Source organism: Thermobia domestica, chromosome 17, assembly GCF_964235325.1.
Source record: "Thermobia domestica chromosome 17, izTheDome1.hap1.1, whole genome shotgun sequence".
NCBI lineage: Eukaryota > Metazoa > Arthropoda > Insecta > Zygentoma > Lepismatidae > Thermobia > Thermobia domestica.
Genome location: NC_137470.1, coordinates 123,372,886 through 123,396,822, shown reverse-complemented (window position 1 = coordinate 123,396,822; position 23,937 = coordinate 123,372,886).

The following is a 23,937-nucleotide window of genomic DNA, read 5'->3' as shown; positions in this document are numbered from 1 at the left end:
TTAGGGAGTTCCAAGGGAGCATCAGAGGGGTCACGTAAACCTGCTTGAACCTTTGCTAATTCATACAGTTTAAGTAGTCTATCGACTTCATCTACACTATCTGGCTCACGTGTGATGACAAATTCCAGAGCACTGGGATCCAATCCCTTTAGTATGTGTCATTTTCGTTCAGTTTCACTCACGTTAGAATCTACTTTCTTGCATAATCTTAATACTGCATAAATATATTCGAAAAACTCTCATGGAGTGTTTTATTCCGTCTTGCTAATAAGGCAAATGGTTCTCCAAGCTCGGAGGAGGCTGCGAAGGCCTTTCTTAGTTGACCTTCTAGATCTTCGAATTTCGCTAGAGTCGATAACGACTCCTTTTTCATATGATACCAATCAGCAGAACTTCTTGCAAGTACGCTGGCAAATATTTAGGCTGCTCCTCATCAGACCACTGACATATACTACAGCATGTTTTGTACGCGTCAAGGAATTGAGATCTGTCCTCATGTAATTTCCCAGAAAAGGCGGAAATGGTGATAGAAAGTAATTTTGCTATTTACCCTTATCCCGCCATTTCTGAGTGTACTTCAGTTTTATATTAGGCGCTCTCCCTTTTACGGGAGAAATAGAAGGAAAATTATTTTCCAACCACTGCTTATCACACTTACTTCGCGTCCTAATGGGACTTCTGATTGCTGTTCACTCCTTTGACATCCGGATAGAAGTAGCCTGATATATTATTGACCCTGTCTGGACATACAAAATACGAAAGGCTTATTCTATTTTAATTACATTCTCATTACCGATGCTCATGCCTTATAATCTTTCTAACGGAAAATTGATTTTAATCTTTTAATCTCTACAATTCTCTATCTACCTTTTTTCACTTGGTGTTTTTGTCTGTCAGTCTGTCCGTCTATTGGTCAGTCTGTCTACACCAGGAATGTAATACGTTCTTTAGGAAATCAAGTAACCTCCTTAGTTGTATATATATATATATATATATATATATATATATATATATATATATACATATATATATATATACCTTATTTTTTAGTTGTCAAATTTTGATTGAGGACTAAATCGTTTTCCTTAAAGATATGGGCCTTCCTATGTTTATCTATTTTGGTTTTTCGGTTCTGCTGTTGTCTAATTAGGGCCTTTTGAGCCAGTTTTCTTATACGACTAAAATTCTTCTTCACTAGTTTTCCATATGGGGTTAGACATGGTGTTTCGAGTTCGACACCTAACAGGGCCTTTCTACCAAACACCAATTCAAAAAGAGAGTAGGGATGTTGATCGTATCTCGCAGTATTGTAAGCGTAACAGGCGGTTCTAATGAATAGAGACCAATCCCGTTGAGAAGTAGACACATATTTGCACAAGTAGTTTGCCAGAGTGTGATTATATCTTTCCACACGTGAATTTGTCCTGGGATGATAAGCTGTACTAAATTTCTGATTTATTCCTATTATAGACGTAACTTCACGTGTCACTTCCGCCATAAAATTTGATCCAAGATCATTTAGGATATTACGTGGTGGGCCAAAATAACAGATTATATCATCTAATAGAAACTTTGCAACATTTTCGGCTGTTAATTTTTAATGGTCGTGCTACTACATAATTTGAAAACATATCGACAGCGGTCATGGGATATTTATAGCCATAAGAGGAGGGCAAAAGGCCAAACACATCCAGATTCAGGGTATGAAATGATGCTATGGGCTTGATGGGTTCATGCAATCCTAATGGTTTAGTGGTTGGTCCTTTCGTTCTTGACACTCCCGAAAAGTCCTGAGGTAATTTCTGATATCGGTTCCCATCCGGGCCAATAAAATCGCTCAAAAGCACGGGAGAAAACTTTGTGTCCTCTCTCTCCAAAGTTTCCGCCTTCTAAACATGATGTATGAGCAGCGTATAAAACTTCTGAGACCATGCTTCGGGGAACATATTGTTTTAATTCCTTACCAGACTTACGATATAACTCATCATCCACCAATACGTAAGGACGAGCTTCATTATGAGTAGAATCGGTCTTTACTAACTCACGTATCCTACCAAAATATTCGTCTTCTTCCTGAGCCTTAATTACATCGTCAGCGTCAATTTTCATAGTGTTTATACAAAGTCCTTCTCGATTAGCATTTTCTTCCTCACTTAAGGTCTGTGTGGGGTATCTACATACAATCACTATGCCGATTTGAAGGGCTATCTTTTATCGCTTTAATTGTGAAATTATATGTTTCTAGCCTAAATAATCAAAGCAAAAACTTGCCTTTTAGGTTTTTCATATTTCTCAAATAGCACAGACAGCAACTGTCAGTGAATGCTGTAAAGTAAGGCAGTCCTCTTAAATATTCATGAGAATGTAACCCAGAGAAGGGAGGGGACACCTTGGGGTGTTTTTTTCCTACTGCGCATGCGCAAACAAGCCACGCTCTCTTCACGCTGATTGGCTGGCGCCGGTCACGTGACCCCGCCCCTGGCCCCGCCCACTTGGCCCCGCACACGTTTGGCCACGCCCCCTGCCACGTCCACTGGACTCACGTAAAGAGTATGGACTATTTAACATAGCACAGATTACATAAGAGTCGTTCTCTTTTTCAACTTCTATTTTAACATAGCATAGAATACACACACACACACAATAGAGATTATTTTCTTTTACGGTGGTAGCTACCCCAACACTCTTGGGTTCGGCAATGGCGGAGTTAATTGATTGATTGATTGATTTTTGAGTTTTACGTCCCGTTCAGCAGCGAGGCTATATGAGACGTGGACCTACTGATTAACGTGGAATCCGAACCACATGAGCTCCCGCCGGGAATCGAACCCGGGTCTCCCGCGCCAAGGGCGCGCATGCTAACCGCTTTGGCGGAGTTAATTATTAGCCTTTTTAGCAGAGTTTAAAAAATAACAACACCATTTAACAAGTGTGGTTATTCACCCCCCCCCCACACACACATACATGGTTTACGGAGAACTTAATCTCGCGCCAGTGACCATCATCATCATCATACTCTCATAAATGAATAAAGCATAATATCATTAACACCAATACTGGTGAGTGAGAATTTGTTTAAGAAATCGCGTAGTGAATAACCAGACGCACGACAAGCCAGATATAGAAAACAATAATGTCCACAAAATTGAGATAAATCACCTTGAATATTCTATTATTCCATGTATAATACAGACAGTTTCGTTTTAAAATCTTATATGATGTTGTATATAGGGAGGTATGCCATAGCTATCGAAATACTCTCCCACACGCATATTAGATATATAAACAGCAACCCAACGTTCACCAGACTTATCACTAGAATGTGTATTTATAATTATGGCTGCTGGAAATGTATGAACAAACAGAGGTAACTCATCTGCAGCATATACACTAATCAAATGATTTTTAGGCAGATTTTGTTGTAATGCTTCATAAAGTTCAATTGTATTTAACATTTTTTAAAATTAATTAATATATATTTTTCTCTGGAAATCAATTTCTAATTCTGAGGAGAATTCACCATAAATATTTGCTGTTACAGGAGATAGCAGTGCTTCTTTAAAATGAACCTCTAAACGTACACTTCCTTGCCGTTGTGGACTAGTATGAAATGCAGCCCTAGCACTGGAATCGGGGGATAAATCAAATACCAGTAGAGTATAACCATTAGGATATTTGGCAAGTGAAATATCATTACCTTGATTAGAATAATAAATACCTGAACCTGTAAATAACGTGGAATATGCCTGTATATATAGCTTATTATCAAAATCAGGTTGTAGTGGTTTGGATGGTACAGGCGTTCCATCAACATACAATGTAAATAATTACATACTAAAATGTTGAAAATTGAACGGATTTGTCTGATAAGTACCATTGAAAGCAGTATTAGTAACAAACCCAATAATAATACGTTTAGGCACTATGCCGGAAAACAGATCTGGAAGTGTACTATCCGTAATTCCTTGTGGCAGAGTTTCTGTCTTCACATGCACTTTTGTTATAGGATATTTTATTCTAAATTTAGGATTTTGTAATACTTTATTTTGTGCTATTTTAACTGTTGTTGATACATCAACCTTTTTCACAAGCAATGTTGCATCTGTAATTACAACTTTTCCATCAGCATCTGTGTCACCCATTAGACAAAATGCAGGTTTAGCTGGAATTAGTTTAATACGCAGTTGTACACCATTCGGTAAAAATTTCTCCTGATTAAATATATCAGCATGAATATAACCCAATAATTCAAATGACTGACTTAAAGTAGTGAGAAGAAAACGTTGTTTAAATCCTACATTACCATCGGACACACTGTCCATATGCCCTGCAGTATCTTTAAACCACATTGATGTTTGAAGATGCGTTGATTTAGCATTAGCATTATAATTTAGTAGTTTTTCAATATACGATCGATATAGATATGTATGTGAAGAGTAGGAAATAAGTTGATTATTCAAATATAATTGCACTTCACTGAACATTGCATTGAGAAAATCATTTACAGGACCAATTTTCTTATCGGCAGAAGTTAAATTAGAACCATCTGATTTAGTAATTTTACCTTTAATATATAACATTTTGTGCGGTAAGTCCATATAGTCATCTCCATGACCGGGGACAAGAAATTCTATTGGTGCATTATGAGATATTGAAGCCACAGGCTTATATGGAACTATTTTATTACTTATAATACTAGTTTGAGTGGGTAAACCAGCAAATAAATATAATTATGATTTCATACACTCACACTGCATTTTTGATTTTTTTCTCTTTTTCTTACTATTAATATGCACACAAGTTAAAATTTACAATACCGTAATACGTTTGCGAAAATGTAATTTTACACATACACTGCCATGTTGGAAAGGAAGTGGATTACCTGTACTATCTCTTAAATCAATAATATTTTTATCAAATTGTTTACGTTGCACGGGGACATAATGAGGATTGTCAAAAATATATACATTATTAATACCATACGCTGTAATATTTGTATTTATAATACGTAACAATGGAGCTATAGTATCGCCTACCATTTGTGGTTCTACAATATCACTGTAAATATACATAAGTGTAGGTAGCGATTTTTGTAAATCAAGTGGATAATGAGCATGATGCACAACTGCAATATCTTCTTGTATATGATCGAAACCTAGTATTCTGGCTAGTTCAGGAGATAGACGTACTTCTATAAGCTTCTCCTGTTCTTTTCTTACTCTGCTGACTTCAATTCGTTTTACTGATGCTTTAACTTTTAATTGTAAATTTAACATATCACTTTTATGATTATTTTGAGATAGAATATCATCAACATGATAATAGTGTCCTGGTAAGATTTTAGTTATGTTCCAGCTTTTTGTATTAATGAGACGGTAATAAATATTATTTGTATATTTGGAAACATTCTAAAATGAATTTGTATAATGTACTTCAACAACTGCTGTCTCCCACTCACCTTTCTCTAGCACAAGTGGATGATATAGTTTGGTAGTATAACATGACAAAGTATTTTGTGGAAAATACCCATTGAACTGTTACTTGGTAATGTAAGATAAAAGCTAGTACTCTGTTCCATATTAATCAAAAATATCACTTTCCCTCTTCCTTTTCTTCGTGTTATTATTTTTACCACCAGTCTGTGCAAAATGAACTTTTCTTCGTTTTCTTCTTCTGCCTGATCCTTCCAATAATTGATTTATTTTATTTTGAGCTTTAGTTTTTAAATTATTTTTAACTTCTTGCCAACGTGATTTTAAAGCTTCGTCAATAGGTCTATTATCACCTAATGCATCTCCAGCTACATTAATTCCTGTACGTAACAATTCTTTACCAACAGTTTTTGCACCTTGTTTAATTAATGGAAATACACTTCGAAATAAACCACCTAAAAACTTCCAATACCATAGCCTTCTTGATATGGTGCACCCCTATACACGTTATAACCACCTCGTGCTTGATGCGTATAGTATTTAAAGTATGGATCATTCATTTTTCCTATACACACAAATATAACATTAATTTATAATATTCTATTGTGGCTAAATGTTTTTTAAATGTGACACAGGAATCTATGCATTAAAGGAAGGGGAGTATCCCCGCTAACGAACAAGTACACGTTTACTTTTAACTTCTAAAATTTCGTCTCTTTCATAAAATTTAGGCAGAGGCACTCCTTGTAATTCCTCTTCGTAAAATGTACCATCAATTACTTCACCATTTAAATCCTCCAACACATAAACCACTTTCTTTTCCTTATGTATCACCTGTTTTATTTTAAATATTTCTACAGTCCACTTTTCTTTGTACCCTTTTTCAAAAACCCGTTTTGCTTTAGTAATGCGTACAGTATCACCTTTTTTATATTTTGCAATATTAGTATGAGACATCGGTTTTATTAATTTATTCCAAACTTGTTGAGAAGTGTCTTGGTTCACACTGGTGGTTGGTAATTGATGAGCTCTATGCGGTCTAGAATTATATGCCTGAACAAGTTTCGATAGCACATCTATGTATCGGTAAGTCTTCTTTGCTGTAAAATATTTCCACATTTGTTCTTTAAGAGTTCGATTAAAACGTTCCACTACACTTGCCTTAATATCGGAGTTTTGTGTTGTGAAGAATTTAATATTTTGCTTTTTTAAGTATAACTGAAATGGTTTATTAACAAACTCTGTACCTATATCTGTTTGTAGACGTAAGGGTCTACGACGGGTAGATGCAAATATTTGCTTAAATGCTTTTATAATGTTTTCACCAGTTTTTGTATGTACAGGCACAGCCCATGCATAACGACTCAACAAATCAATCACTGTTAAAATATACCTGCAACCATCATTATACTTCTGCAGACTTTGCATATCGTTTAAATCAGCTTGACACTGATCGTCAATATTGAACACTAAATAGGGATTACGTGGAAACTTTTTACGTACTGGCTTATGCAGTGTATAAGTCGGCTGTTCTTTTACCCACTGTTGCACCTTTGTAAAGGAATTATTTTTTTTCACAGCTCTCCATAATGTCGTAGCAGTTGAAAACTAGGCAGGGTGTGAAGGGTTATAATAAATATCGGCCAGCTTCTTCATATTTTATAATCACGCCATCTGTTGACAACTTTACGTTTACGTGGTGACTCCTCCTCTTCTTCTTCTTCTTCCTGTTTTGGATCAGCAGCAGCAGCAGCAGATGATGTCAGCTTACGAATATATATAATACGCTGTCGGTTACCTTTATACTCTAAAGGTATATTGGATTTTGCTACCAGTACAGCAAAGGGTTCCCAACCTGTAGGGGAAATATTTTTCTAGCGACACCTAACAAAATCTGATATTAGATCTACTATATTAGCACCAGGAATTAATTTATTATAAATATTAACATTACCATTGTCATCCCAATGAATGTTGGAATTTTGTTTTAATTTACGTAATAAAGGTCTTGTTTTACGCAGACATTTTTCGGGAAGAGTGGATAGTATTTCATCTTCCTCCTCCTCCTTAGTACCAACACAAATTGATGTTGTTGCAGTAGGTTTCTGCACAATGTGTAAATATTTTTTAACGTCTCTTTATATCGTATCCATTTTTCTTCAACACTCATATTTTTACTATTTAAAATATTTTTCATATCATCTAAATTAGATATAGTTTGATATTGGTGCAATTTTTCCGGCGAAATTAAAACAAGTTTTTGTGCATGCTGAATAATTATTTAATTAAACTAGATAGTATACCTCCAATAATAGGTGCAAGCAATGCAGTAAGAAACCCACCTTTTTGTACAATTATTTGTTTTTTCTTTTGTTTTAATGACGGACCTTTTTTCACTAAATACTTCAATTCCTTCTTATATCTTTTTAATTTATTTTTCTCTTTTTTATTTAACGGAACAATTCCTTGTAATACGTTATAGGAATATTCAAAAATAGAGCGAATTAATTCGGGATCAGCATTTTGTAAAATTGCTTTGCGTACTTTAGGTTTTGCCTTTGCTAAAAGTTTTAGTAAATGCCCTGTTTTAAATCAAAAACCAAATAACTATGAGGATCTCGAGTTGCGTCCTGATAGGCCTCCTGCACAAATTTTGTGTTACCAGGATATAATTGGCGTGCTAGATAATTAATTTGAGTCTGGTCTCTGGGATTTTTAAAACATATTATATAATGGCAATTTAATGATATGTCTCGCATACCTTTAGCTTGGTGAAAAATATTTTGCGTTATAAAAACAACACTTAAATTTCGGTGGTGGCTACCTTTAGTAAAAAAGTCAACAATTCGTGTATCACACTCTGGCATTAAATCATCAATAATTACAAGATGTGGGCCAGCTTGTGCTGAAAAATCATCTATTTTGGGAACTCCTTCTTTAAATGTACAACCTGAGGGAAGAGTTTCATACAGAGGTTGCCACTCACCATAACACCATACTATATTTTCGCATTTTTCGGAATAATGTTTTAAAAACTCTTTTACAAAATATGATTTACCACACCCAGTGGAACCAGCTATAATACAAGTAAATGGATGTTGAAACTCCATAAACACCACAAAATAATTATGAATATAATAACATTATTATTATTACGATTCAAAAATGTGAATACTTCTAGTGCAATACCTTCAGACGGTAGATTGGTAGTACTAGTAATAGTAGTGAATTCTGGAATGGTAGTAGTAGTAGTACTAGTACTCTCTTTCAGACATGTTTGAGCATACTTTGTTACATCTTTACATAATTGAGAACAAGTAATTATGGCCTGTTGAATGCATGGCAAATAAAGCTGGAGTTTTCTCCATGTATAAACACAAAAATTTACCTGACCATTACTATCGTCATCTGACGAGAGAATAAAACACTGACGAATACCTTTAAGAGTATCTGACAATGATAATTCATAATTTTCACTAACGGAAAATTGTGTAGGCAATGAATGATTTGTAACAGCATTAAAGTAGTTTTCAATATATAAATAATATGATAGAAAAGTATACCACTCATCAGGTGAAAGACGAATACGATCATAGTAATTATGTAAAGTGATAATAATAGAAAATTCTCCCCATCATCGTATGCTAGACCAACACATACCTCGATTTCATTAAAATAATAATAATGATTAAAAATTTGATTATCCATTTTTTTACTCACCACTCTCTCTACTTCATTAAAAACTTTCGTTTCTACTAATGCTGTATTTACCCTATTCGTTTTCTTTTATACCCGTATGGAAGTGTGTCAAAATTTTCTATTCGTTTTCTTTTACTAGCAGTAACCTGATAGATTTTATGCGCCTCCGGCTTAGTAATCAATTTATAATCTTTAGTACGTACAATTTGTCGATCGAGAGGAACGCTAATAGAAGGTGAATTATTTAAAATCATACCTTTCATCTGTTCAAAGTTAACATATTTTAATGTTTTTTTTATTCAGTGTGATTCCCTTGATTTTACATATTGTCTTTGTTTTACCATTAAGAGTGTTAACAACGGTACAGCCGTAACATTTGGGACCACCAGCACAAAGTTCTTCGATATATGCATCCGGACCATATTTTGCTAACTCATTTTTCCATTCCCCTAAATACACTCCTATTTTTAACTGTGGCTCACAAGGTGATTGAGTGTAAATAATACTGTCGGTATCATAATATAACACACGTTCCCCAAGTAATTCCAAATAACGAAATAACTCGAGGCGTGCGTGTGTCGTGGTGTATGCGGCGATTATCACGTTAATATTTTTAGCAGGAGCAATAACGATCTCATTAACATTCCAGTTGAGCACACGGATTTTGTAGCCGATTGGAATACATGATTTAACTTCAATATTCGGATTTGATAATTTATCGAAATACTCCTCGGGAGTTTTAATGATAGCGATTTGCTCCATGTTTTCTCTTTGTGCGAACTTAACCCACAGGCTGTTTACCCCTAGCTTTGAAATTCGTTTCTTAGGTTTGTTGCGCATAATCTTTTCTCGGTCTAATTGGATACCCTCTTTCTCATAATACTCGTGTATGAACTGGTCTTTTTGTTGTTCAGTGACGCATCCTGCAGGCCAACCGTTACATTCAGTCTTGATCTTCATAAACAGGATAATGTAGTGCGTGAAAAGACCGCCCTCTTTCTTTTCAGCGTCATACATTACAACCTCATAGCTCCATACCTCATGTTTCTCGAGCACTCTGTATCCTTTCTCAACAGCTACCCGCACTTCGTCTACAACCCATACTCCAGTCAAAGCTCTTTCCTCATCCGAATGCGTGCATTCTTCTTCATTAAGAGTGTCCGCGCATGTTCGGCATAAGAGGAATAATTTTTCACCACTCCGATAGGGCAGCACTGGGTGGTAGAGATTGTCCGGGTCTAATACCGTGCACTTTATTATTCCCTCAAATTCCGAAATATCAGGACACTCGTCATCTCCCACATAAATTTTCGAATGACTCACAGGATATTTTTTCACCTTACAACAATAAGGATAAAGGGAGATTATATCGGTATACATAATACGTTCTCCTTCTTTCACCTTTTTGTAAAGTTTCATGGCGTCGATCCTGCAACCATACAGGGCATCCCGCTGATGAATTGGGCATTTCTTAGCCATGCGGTGTTTTTTTACAAATATATTAACTGTCGGGTGTTCTTTCAGAAACTCGCGCGACTGGAATTCCCACATTTCATGCACTATGTACCCAGTTCTTTTAATCTATTAATTTTGTTTACAGTATTCTCATAACGCATATTACAAGTAGTGTATGCATCGTTAAATATGGTGCTATCACGACCTGTGGGGTAACACGCCTGACACCCGTGGAATAGACAACCCTGATACTCCCAAACATGTTCTGCGCCATTATAGTGTGCATAACCATCCACATTATACCCACCACACACCACAACCTTTCGCCCGTTACCAGAATGCTGGATTTGTGTTTTTAATCGGTCGGCCTAATACACGAGCCACTGAACGGCACCAACAGATTGGTTATCACGCCACCTGTACCCACTATGTGGGATAATACCAATGGTGTCTGTTCGCAAGAACTCTTTTCTATACATTAAATTGCACGCGCTGGCAGTGCTTACACTTTCTAAGAACGGGTTGACACCCAATATAACTTCAAATTCGTTCATAAATTTTATGCACGCATTGCGCAGCAAGTTCACATCGTTTACACAGTATTTAATGAGCTGTTCTTTTAAAATGAAGCCCGTCTCTCCTAGTATTTCTTTTTCCTCATTATACCAACGCAAAAACTTCTCTTTCTGTTTCTTTTTTAAGCCCCTCACATCGGAATGCTCAATGCTGGCTCCTGATTAGCCTTTGTGTTGAATAAATGAGGGAAATGACTCTTCGAGACGGGCAAATCGAACATGTCGGTTAATTTGGATAAAGGCATTGGTAAGAAATTTAGACTATCATTAAATTTTAAATATAAATATTCCATCGCTAAAATTTTGCACCAACGCCAATTATTCGCGGCGTCCACTCTTTATCAATCATCATCGCGCGTAAATCAAAATGGGCGTCATACCCCTTTGCGTTATGAGCTACAGCGACTATTTTGTTTATTCCAGAACGCCTTTGTGCTAAATAATCTAGAAACTCTACAATGCATTTGTTCCCATAAAATACACGTTCTCTAATACCGCATACACCACACCGTTCACTCGCACTGTTTCTACAATAATAACATATCTGTTGGCTATTTAACAGGTTGGGCTCATGCTCAAAAATACCACCGGCTAATTCTTTATCCTGGCGGCATTCAATGTCATAAAACACTAATAGCCATTTCTGTGGAGTACGCGTTCGGCACGGTTGAATGTAACATAAATGCCATGACGGCGTCATATTATTACACCCTGTGCAGAATACTTCCCCACAGACATGTGGATTCCGCCCTTTTTCACCGCGTATGCTTTACGACATTGAGGACACACTTTCAGAATATCACATAATGAAGCCTTATGGTTTTTTATCACTGAGCCCCATAAAAGCATCTATTGCATTACTTGCAATATATTACACTTTCTGTAATGGTGCATGGTGGTCTATTCCGGCATTTATTACACAAAGCTCACTTGGCGAGAGCTCGGATCGAACCAGGGACCCCATACACCAGAGGTGAACGCTCAACCACTGAGCCGCCCTTCCAGGAACACCTAATCGACCCTGGCGACTTGGTGATTTATTTGATCATTATATTTTGTTATATTTGTAGCATCATACTATAAACAATACATGAACATGTAACACCATTCGATATTTGCCTTGCTAATTGAACATTACTACAAATTGCACTGATCTTATGAGCATGCCAGTTCATGGTTTTGGCCTCCGTGGTCTAATGGTAGCGTACCAAATTCTACTTACTAGGTCAAGTACTTGACTTTATCGTACGTTCTTTAGGTAACTACGGCTCAGGCTGTATGGCTGATGATGGGATGAATTGGTGGGGAAAAAACAGTGGGAGGAAGCGGGACCACCCCAGAAACTCCCACACACAAGGTGTTTGTCCACCACAACGTTCACATAGCATGAGCAGGGATTGATCCGACGACCTCTAGCACCAGATGTGAGTGTTTCTTCTACTGAGCCACTGTTGTCCCTCGTAGATCAAGCATCGGTTCACATTCTACGCAGACCGGCCATAATAACTAGCATTTCTCGATTTTATTCTGTACTTAGAAGGTAAATTCGGTACCACCAGACATGTCAACTCTGACGCAAAGTCGTAGCAGTTGTAGTAGTATTAGCAGTGGTCGTAGTAGTAATAGTAGAAGTAGTAGTAGTAGTAGTAGTAGAAGTAGTAATAGTAACAGTATTACCAGTACATCGCAGTCTTGAATAAAGAGTCAGTTTTCCAAACACATTACGATTAACATAGGCTGACAGTAAGACCGTACGAACACGGCAAAGGTAGAGGTAGTGGAGGACATTTAAAAAACAAATAGGCTGACAACATTAGTTTCCGAACCGTTTTCCAGAGTATTCGAGCCGAGACGGGCCGGCTCGGTTCGGCCCGGTTTCGGCCCGATATGTGCCCGGCCCGGTTAGGGCCCGGTACAGTTTGATATTACTAGAAACGGGTCGGGCCGAACCGGGCGCGCCCGGCCCGTGCAGGGATCTGAAGTCAAGTCAATCCTTCAATATCCAATGGAAAATGAGAGATGTGTAGTCATAATCTTGCAATGGGGGCGCGGTGGCTCAGTGGTAGAGCGTTCACCACTGGTGCTTGGGGTCCCGGGTTCGATCCCAGCCTCCGCCAAGTGAACTTTGTGGTGGACGAACACCGTGCTCGTCTGTTTTCTCGGGGTTCTCCCGTTTCCTCCCACTCTCTTCGTTCCACCATTTCACTCATCTCTCATCATCACCGTCTCCTTTAGCCTAGCCGGCATAACCGTGGGACGTAAAACTTAAAGATTTCATTTCATAATCTTGCAATGTCTATTTGTTCTTCTCAAATGGGAAAATCGTGTGAAAAGTTACCCAAGGTTTGTTTTCTATATCCTTATACTGTCTGTCTATTTGTTATTTGTGCTTGCTCTGTCCAGCCATGTTTATTATACAATAATACAGCTCATGGACGTAAATGTCTTATACTACACTCATTAATGCATTACGAGTAACAGAGAAGATATGTAAAACTTTTGCACCGTATGTGATACTAATACTACAACTACTACTGCTAATACTATTATTACTATTACGATTACGAATGCTAGTGCTAATTCCACTATTGCTGCCACTGCTACTACTGTTACTATTACCACTACTGCTACTACTTATTACTGTACTATTACGACAGCGAATACCACTACTGCTATTACTAGTAATACGAAAATAAAACAATGCAAATGTAATCTTTGAGTTTTACGTCCCACAGTTATGCCGGCTAGGCTAAAGGAGACGGAGATGATGAGAAATAAATGAAATGGTGGAATTAATAAAGTGGGAGGAAACGGGAGAACGTCGAGAACCCCCACACACGGTGTTTGTCCACCACAAATTTCATTTGGCGAGACCTGGGATCGAACCAGGGACCCCATCCACCAGTGGTGAACGCTCAATCACTGAGCCACCGTTCCAGGAACACCTAATCGACCCTGGCGTCTTGGTGATTTATTTCATCATAATATTTTGTTATATTTGTAGTATCATACTATGATATAAAGAATACAGGAACTTGTAACATCATTTGGTATTTGGCTTGCTAATTGAACATAACTACAAATTGCACTGATCTTATGAGCACGCCAGTTCACGGTTTTGGCCTCCGTGGTCTAAAGGTAGGGTACCAAATTCTACTTACTAGGTCAAGTACTTGACTTTGTCATACGTTAGTTAGGTAACTACGGCTCAGGCTGTATGGATGATGATGGGATGAATTGGTGGAATGAAAACAGTGGGAGGAAGCGGGACCGCCCCGGAAACTCCCACGCACACGGTATTTGTCCACCACAAAGCTCACATAACATCTGGGTGGTAGTTCTGTACGGATCCAATAAACTACGGAATAACGTAGCAGAAACTTCCTACTCTGTAAATATATACTGCTAATATTCGTAAGTTTCAAGCTTGTAAAAGAACGTAGCTGTTTTGTCTTTCTATTAAGGTTTACGATATTTCTATCATATCTTGTCTGAGCTGCAAAACGAGTGGTAATACATTTATCGACTTATGGTTATGGATTGGTCCTTTAAAACATTTAATTAAATCGAGAGGTGATAGAAAGATACTATCCCGCGAAAAACGTGCATTTTCTTTTGTGACAGATGATAACACTACTTCAAGTTTCACTATTTAATTCATATAGTTTGGAAATCTTCGTTTCACACTGTGAAACGATACTCACTTCTTTTAGTTTGGTATTAGTACTGGTAACTCGTCTAATATATGTAACAAGTTGAAACTCTTAGTCATAGATTAAACTTGTAGCAATACACGTTGAAATCGAACTTGGCTAACTTCAGCTACGTCTGTTTTGAATAGGAATTGGTGGAAAATATTCTTGGGATGCTGAATTCTTGGAGGAACATTTCCTTACGACCCTGAGTTGATTTTAAAAAGCGGTATCTTGATATCTCCTATTGTTTTGATTCCTGGAAACAAGAATTGAAATAGGAAATGATAGTTAATTTGAACCACTTCCTGTTGATCGTAAAAAAAGCCGTATCCTGATATCTCCTATTGTTTTGATCTATAGAAAAAAGAATTGAAATAGGAAGTAATAGTTAATTTGAACCATTTTCTGTTCCGGTAGGGTGTTGACAATAATTACGGTATGTTGCCTAGAGACGGTAAATCGTTTGGACAAAAATGTTCTATCTGTTACTGTTTTTGCTCTATGGCGAGGAACGTTCAAACATAATATGGCTAATTTTAACAAATTCTGCTTTGATCACAGCTGCCACGGAAATGGAGGAGACTATTCTTGAGACGATGAATCGATTGCAAAAAGCCACTTTTTAATATCTTTTACCATTTTTGCTCTACGGAAATCAGTATTGGAACAGGAAGTACTAGTAAATTTGAACAATTTCCAGTTTTAGTAGAGTTATATGGATAGTAACGATGTGTTTGTTGAGAGGCTGAATCGTTTGCTTAAAACTGTTTCTAGCTATCTGCTGCTGTTTTCATTCTATAGCGATAAACGTTGAAACCGTTATTGAAACCAGAAGTTATAATAAATTCTAACTACAGCCGAATTTAGTATTGTAGATATTTGTCTTTAGACTCTAAATCGTTTGCAGAAACCACTTCTCACTATCCGTTATAATTTTCTTTATATAAACGTTGAAATCGGAAATGGCTAATTTGAAGCAATTCCGGTTTGAGTAGAAGGTTAACGGAGGAAATAAAATATATTCTTTAGATACTGAATTAATTGCAAATGACTACATCTTGAAGCATTTATTATTTCTATTAGGCGGAAATTGGAAATTGAAACCGGAAGTAATAGTAAATTTCAACCATTTATAATTTCGGTAGAATATTTTGTGTACCCATGATGTTGTCTCTAGATGGTAACTCGTTTTCAAAAATCAGTTCTCGCTATGTTACCGTTTTATGCTATGACGATAAAAGTTGAAACTGTTGTTGAAACCGGAAGTAATAATAAATTTAAACCATTTTCAATTTTAGTAGAGATTTTGAATGACCATGATATGTTGCCTATACACGCGCAATCGTTTAGAAAAAAAAAACGTTTTCATGTATGTTACCGTTTTCATCTATGGGTTAAATGTCAGAACCGGAAATTGCTAATTTGAACCACTTCTGGGTTCAATATAGAGTTAACGGATGAGATGGAACCTATTCTATTCATTGGATGAAGAATCAATAGCAGAAAACCATTTCTCTATATCACTTTCTGTCTTTGTTCACTGGTATCTGTATATGTGGTGTCTGTCAACAGACACACGGATGAAACCACTCTATAAGATTTCCGACTTTTATGCACAGCAAGTTTGGAAGTTTAAAACCTGTCTTTGGTTCCATATATATTATTAACACTAACATATCAAAATATGATTCAAAAAGTGTATGATTCAAAAAGTTAGCCGTGAAATTTAATCTAGATTGGAAGTAGTTGTGGAAAGGCCTCTTGCTATAACAGATTTGTGGGTGTTCAGATAAAACCAACATAATCTTTCTATTTCACAACGGGTGAGTAATGCATAGGTCATTTCTACTGTATATCAACTTCACGGACCAAAGCTACTTGTGACTTCATGAGAAACCATTTGTTAGTTTTTCAAGGTTAATAACAACAAAATAGCTAATACTAGGACTACACGCGACCCATTACTTCGATAGAAGAGGCAGATTCAATAGACGTGTTTACGTATAAAAGAAGCTCTCCGGCACTTAGGCTGGGTGGAAGCAACAACATTCTATGCGAAAGAACGCTGTTTGTTCTATCTGTTCGAGTTTGCTTGTGTGTCTGTCTGTATGCGGCCTGGGGATCAGACGAGTTGACAAAAAGTTACTAAATTTTAATAACGGATACTTTTGTTCAGGCACCAGACCAGGACCAAGTGGTTTTTATTTTTAAAAAATCGAACCAGGGGTCTCAGGGGAGGGTGACGTTTACCGAGACATGTAATAATATTAGAAAATTGCCGATATTTGTGTCGAATTCATAGTTTTCACGGTCACTGAGATCAATGGTGACTCTTCCATTAGCGATTACTTTCAAAATCAGCTACCATTGCGTGCGGGCCGGGGTCATTGGGAGGGGGGAGATGTACCGAAACACGTAAAAATAATCCAAAATGACCTATATTAGTATCAAATTCTTAGTTTTCACGGTCGCTGAGATGAATGGTGATTCTTCCAGAGGCGTTGACTTCTAAATACAGCTCCCATCGCATGGGAGCCAGAGGCGTTCTTTTTAAATTTTGAACCAGGGGGTCTCAAGATGCGTTTCCCGCGATATGTAAAAGTAGTAGAAAATTACCGATATATTTTCGTTTCGTTGTTCAGTTTGTTTACATAGATATTTTATCTGACCCATGCAAAAAGTGGTTATTTTCAGCTAGTTATTATTAAATGCAAGAAATAAATTATTAATAATATACAGGGTGGCCCAAAAGTACGTATACAGGACCGTACTGATCAGCTCATTGCATTTTATATAATTTCTTATTTTTATCCATCAGGTAGACTTAGTTTCTTTATTATTTGTTCTTAATATGTTTTTACTTACATTTTAAGCTCAGAAGAGCCGAAGCAAATAAACTCATAAACTAGAATGTTATAGTTGATCAATACAGAGGTGTATGCCTACGTTCGGACTACGTGATAGGAGTGCATTTTGAAAGAAAGAAACGAAAGTGTAAACATACATAACCGTATTTGACTTTACATAATCTATCCTAAACCGCGGTCACTAATCTAAGATAATGTAGGAAAAAATGCAAGAAAGTAATTAATAATGACAATAAATATGAACATATAAAATATATTTTGAAAGAAAAAAGTTCCCCTGGCAGAACTTGTTTACTCCAGACGCCGAAGCGTTAACCAGACTTGGAGTGGGTCAGTGGGTTGGTGGGTCAAGTGGGTCGAGTTTTCTGAGTTGGACGTGGGTCAACAGCATGTGACCCACTGCGACCCATCACCCACCATGACCCACTCTGCTCACTGCATTGTAACTTAACAGCATAGTTTTTTACCCTCGACTCTAGCCATAGAAACTAAAAACTAAACAGAAGAAAAACATTGAAGAAGCAGTTGAAGTTAAATTTATATCATGGCAGTCAAGGTGGTTCATATCAAGGACTGCCTAATATCAATATTAGGTAGTAAACTAATATCGATCGTTTTCGATTATTTTTTTGAAATCAATCCTATATATAGAAAATGCCCCCCCCCCGAACAAAACAGAGTTTTAAAAAATGATATTGAGATTAGGGCCTAACTATCTATATGCCAAGTGTCATTTCTGTTGACTTTGCAATTTGATCATGATGATCACACATACTCAATTTTTATATAATAATTCATACATTATAGGTGATTAAAAAAATCCAGTAGTTAGCACCTCTAAAAACCCTTAGGCTGTGTCTGAAAAGTCAGGAAGTAAGTCCTATTGCTATTATTACAATTGCAAATATGATCAATTTCCTGAAGTTCTGCAAGAGTGCCTGAAGCTCTTTCTTCAATAGAACCAAATGAAAAAAGAAGAAAAAAGAAGGCCTTGAAAGTAAAACGTAGACAAATTCACCAGTACTCAGAAGAAGCTATCTACAATACACTGAGCAGAATGGGTTGGTGAGTCCGAGTTGTTCGGTGAGTCAGCGTGGGTCAGAATGGATTGTTGAGACAAAGTGGGTCAGGGTGGGTTGTGTGTCGCAGTGAGTCATATCCTGTTGACCCACAATCCACTTAAAAATCTTAATTCAATTGACCCACTGACACACTCCATCATTTCAGTCATTTTTACCGAAATCCAGAGCATAAACATTTTCCATTACTTTCCAAAATTGGCCCTGTAGTGGCGAAACGGTCAGTGATTAGTGGTTATGCATATTAAATCCTTTTCTCAGAATCACAATATCTACAACATATCACAGTTTCAGTCATTTTTACCGAAATCCAGAATATCACCATCTTTGGTTACTTTCAAGTGGCCTGGTTGTGGCCAAACGGTCAGTAATTATTGGTTGTACCCATTAGGACATTTTCTCAGAATCACAATATCTACAACATATCACAGTTTCAGTCATTTTTACCTAAATCTAGAACATCACCATTTTAGCTTACTTTAAAAAAGTGGTATCGTAGTGTCCAAACGGCCAGTGATTATTGGCTATGCCCATTAAGACTTTCTCTCAGAATCACAATAACTACGACATATCACAGTTTCAGTCATTTTACCGAAATCCAACCCATCAATATTTTCGCTTCTTTCAAGAAAGCGGTCTGGTTGTGGCCAATGGTCAGTGATTAGTGGTTGTGCCTATGCCTATTAAGACCTTCCCTCATAATCAGCAATCTACAACATATCACAGTTTCAATCATTTTTACCGAAATCCAGGACATCAACATTTTCGGTTACTTTCAAGAAAGTGGCCTGTAATGGCCAAAGGGAAAGTGAAAAGTATGTTCCCATTAAGACCTTTTCTCGGAATCACAAGATCTACAACATATCACAGTTTCAGTCATTTTTACCGAAATCCAGAACATCACCGTCTTCGGTTACTTTCAAGAAAGTGGCCTGGTTGTGGCCAAAGGTCAGTGATTAGTTTGTATGCCCATGGAGACCTTACAAGATCTACAACATATCACAGTTTCAGTCATTTTTACCGAAATCCAGGAAATCAACATTTTCGGTTACTTTCAAGAAAGTGGCCTGTAATGGCCAAACGGTCAGTGATTAGTGGGTATGCCCATTCAGTCCTTTTCTCGGAATTACAAGATCTACAACATACCACAGTTTCAATCATTTCTATCGAAATCCAGAACATCACCATGTTCCGTTACTTTCAAGAAAGTGACCCGGTAGTGGCCAAACGGTCAGTAATTGATGGTTGTGCCCATTAGGACATTTTCTCGGAATAACAATATCTACAACATATAACAGTTTCAGTCATTTATACCGAAATCCAGAACATCAATATTTTCGATTACTTTCCAAAAAGTAGCCCTGTAGTGACCAAACGGTTAGTGATTAGGTGTTGTACCCTTTTCGCAGAATTACAAGATCTACAAGATATCACAGTTTCAGTCATTTTTACCGAAATCCAGAATATCACCATCTTCGGTTACTTTCAAGAAAGTGGCCTGGTACTGGCCAAACGGTCAGTGACTAACGGGTGAGCCCATTGAGATCATTTCTCGGAATCACAAGATCTACAACATATCACAGTTTCAGTTATTCTTTAAGATATAGAGAACATCACCATGTTCCGTTACTTTCAAAAAAGTGGCCCTGTAGTATCGAAAAGATCAGTGATTAGTGGTTGTGCCCATTAGGACATTTTCTCAGAATCACAAGATCTACAACATATCACAGTTTCAGTCAGTTTTACCGAAATCCAGAACATCAACATTTTCGATTACTTTCCGAAAAGTGGCCCTGTAATGGCCAAACGGTTAGTGATTAGGTGTTGTACCCTTTTCTCAGAATCACAAGATCTACAACATATCACAGTTTCAGTCATTTTTACCGAAAACCAGAACATCAACATTTTCGATTACTTTCCAAAATTGGCCCTGTAGTGGCGAAACGGTCAGTGATTAGTGGTTGTGCCTATTAAATCCTTTTCTCAGAATCACAATATCTACAACATATCACAGTTTCAGTCATTTTTACCGAAATCCAGAATATCACCATCTTTGGTTTCTTTCAAGTGGCCTGGTTGTGGCCAAACGGTCATTGATTATTGGCTGTACCCATTAAGACTTTTTCTCAGAATCACAATATCTACAACATATCACAGTTTCACTCACTTTTACCGAAATCCAGGCCATCACTATTTTCGGTTCTTTCAAGAAAGCGGCCTGGTTGTGGTCAATGGTCAGTGATTAGTGGTTGTGCCTATTAAGACCTTCCCTCATAATCAGCAATCTACAACATATCACAGTTTCAATCATTTTTACCGAAATCCAGGAAATCAACATTTTCGGTTACTTTCAAGAAAGTGGCCTGTAATGGCCAAACGGTCAGTGATTAGTGGGTATGCCCATTCAGTCCTTTTCTCGGAATTAAAAGATCTACAACATATCAAAGTTGCAATCATTTCTATCGAAATCCAGAACGTCACCATGTTCCGTTACTTTCAAGAAAGTGGCCCAGTAGTGGCCAAACGGTCAGTAATTGATGGTTGTGCTCATTAGGACATTTTCTCGGGATAACAAGATCTACAAAATATCACAGTTTCAGTCATTTTTACCTAAATCTACAACATCACCATGTTCCGTTACTTTAAAAAATGTGGCCCTGTAATTGTCAAACGGTCAGTGATTAGTGGGTGTGCCCATTCAGATCTTTTCTCGCAATCACAAGATCTACAACATATCACAGTTTCAGTCATTTCTATCGAAATCCAGAACATCACCATGTTCCGTTACTTTCAAGAAAATTGCCTGGTTGTGGCCAAAGGGTCAGTGATTAGTGGGTGTGCCCATTGAAACCTTTTCTCGGAATCAGAAGATCTACAACGTATCACAGTTTCAGTCATTTTTACTTAAATCCAGAACATCACCATATTCCGTTACTTTCAAGAAAGTGGCCTTGTAGTGGCCAAACGGTCAGCAATTATTAGTTGTGCCCATAAGGACATTTTCTCAGAATCACAATATCTACAACATCTCACAGTTTCAGTAATTTTTACCGAAATCCAGAACATCACCATATTCCGTTACTTTCAAAAAGTGCGCTCGGAGTGTCCAAACGGTCAGTGATTATTGGCTGTGACTATTAAGACTTTTTCTCGGAATCAGAAGATCTACAACGTATCACAGTTTCAGTCATTTTTACTTAAATTCAGAACATCACCATATTCCGTTACTTTCAAGAAAGTGGCCTTGTAGTGGCCAAACGGTCAGCAATTATTAGTTGTGCCCATAAGGACATTTTCTCAGAATCACAATATCTACAACATCTCACAGTTTCAGTAATTTTTACCGAAATCCAGAACGTCACCATGTTCCGTTACTTTCAAGAAAGTGGCCCGGTAGTGGTCAAACGGTCAGTAATTGATGGTTGTGCCCATTAGGACATTTTCTCGGAATAACAAGATCTACAACATATCACAGTTTCAGTCATTTTACCTAAATCTACAACATCACCATGTTCCGTTACTTTAAAAAATGTGGCCCTGTAATTGCCAAACGGTCAGTGATTAGTGGGTGTGCCCATTCAGATCTTTTCTCGCAATCACAAAATCTACAACATATCACAGTTTCAGTCATTTCTATCGAAATCCAGAACATCACCATGTTCCGTTACTTTCAAGAAAATTGCCTGGTTGTGGCCAAAGGGTTAGTGATTAGTGGGTGTGCCCATTGAAACCTTTTCTCGGAATCAGAAGATCTACAACGTATCACAGTTTCAGTCATTTTTACTTCAATCCAGAACATCACCATATTCCGTTACTTTCAAGAAAGTGGCCTTGTAGTGGCCAAACGGTCAGCAATTATTAGTTGTGCCCATAATGACATTTTCTCAGAATCACAATATCTACAACATCTCACAGTTTCAGTAATTTTTACCGAAATCCAGAACATCACCATATTCCGTTACTTTCAAAAAAGTGCCCTCGGAGTGTCCAAATGGCCAGTGATTATTGGCTGTGACTATTAAGACTTTTTCTCACAATCACAATGGCTACAACATTTCGCAGTTTCAGTCATTTTTACTTAAATCCAGAACATCATATTCCGTTACTTTCAAGAAAGTGGACTTGTAGTGGCCAAACGGTCAGCAATTATTAGTTGTGCCCATAAGGACATTTTCTCAGAATCACAATATCTACAACATCTCACAGTTTCAGTAATTTTTACCGAAATCCAGAACATCACCATATTCCGTTACTTTCAAGAAAGTGCCCTCGGAGTGTCCAAACGGCCAGTGATTATTGGCTGTGACTATTAAGACTTTTTCTCACAATCACAATGGCTACAACATTTCGCAGTTTCAATTTTACCGAAATCCAGGGCATCAAAATTTTTGGTTACTTTCAAGAAAGTGGCCTGGTTGTGGCCAAAGGTCAGTGATTAATGGTTGTACGTATTAAGAATTTTTCTTAGAATCACCACATCTACAACATTTCACAGTTTCAGTCATTTTACCGAAATCCATTACATCACCATGTTCCGTTACTTTCAAAAAGTGGCCCTGTAGTGGCCAAAAGGTCAATAATTATTGGTTTGCCCATTAGGACATTTTCTCACAATCACAATATCTACAACGTATCACAGTTTCAGTCATTTTTACCTAAATCAAGAACATCACCATTTTCGCTTACTTTCAAAAAAGTGGCCTCGTAGTGTCCAAACGGCCAATGATTATTGGCTGTGCCCATTAAGACTTTTTGTCATAATCACAATGTCTACAACATATCATATTTTCAGTCATTTTTACCGAAATCCATTCCATCAATATTTTCGGTTACTTTCAGGAAAGTGGCCTCGTTGTGGCCAAACGGTCATTGATTAGTGTTTGTGCCCATTAAGACCTTTTCTCAGAATCACAATATCTACAACACATCACGGTTTTAGTCATTTTCACCGTAATCAAGAACATCGGCATCTTCGGTTACTTTCAAAACAGTGGCCTCGTGGTGGCCAAACTATCAGTGATTAGTAATTGTGCTCATTAAGACCTTTTCTCAGAATCACAATATCTACAAAATATCACAGTTTCAGTCATTTTACCGAAATCCAGAACATGGCCATCTTCGGTTACTTTCAAGAA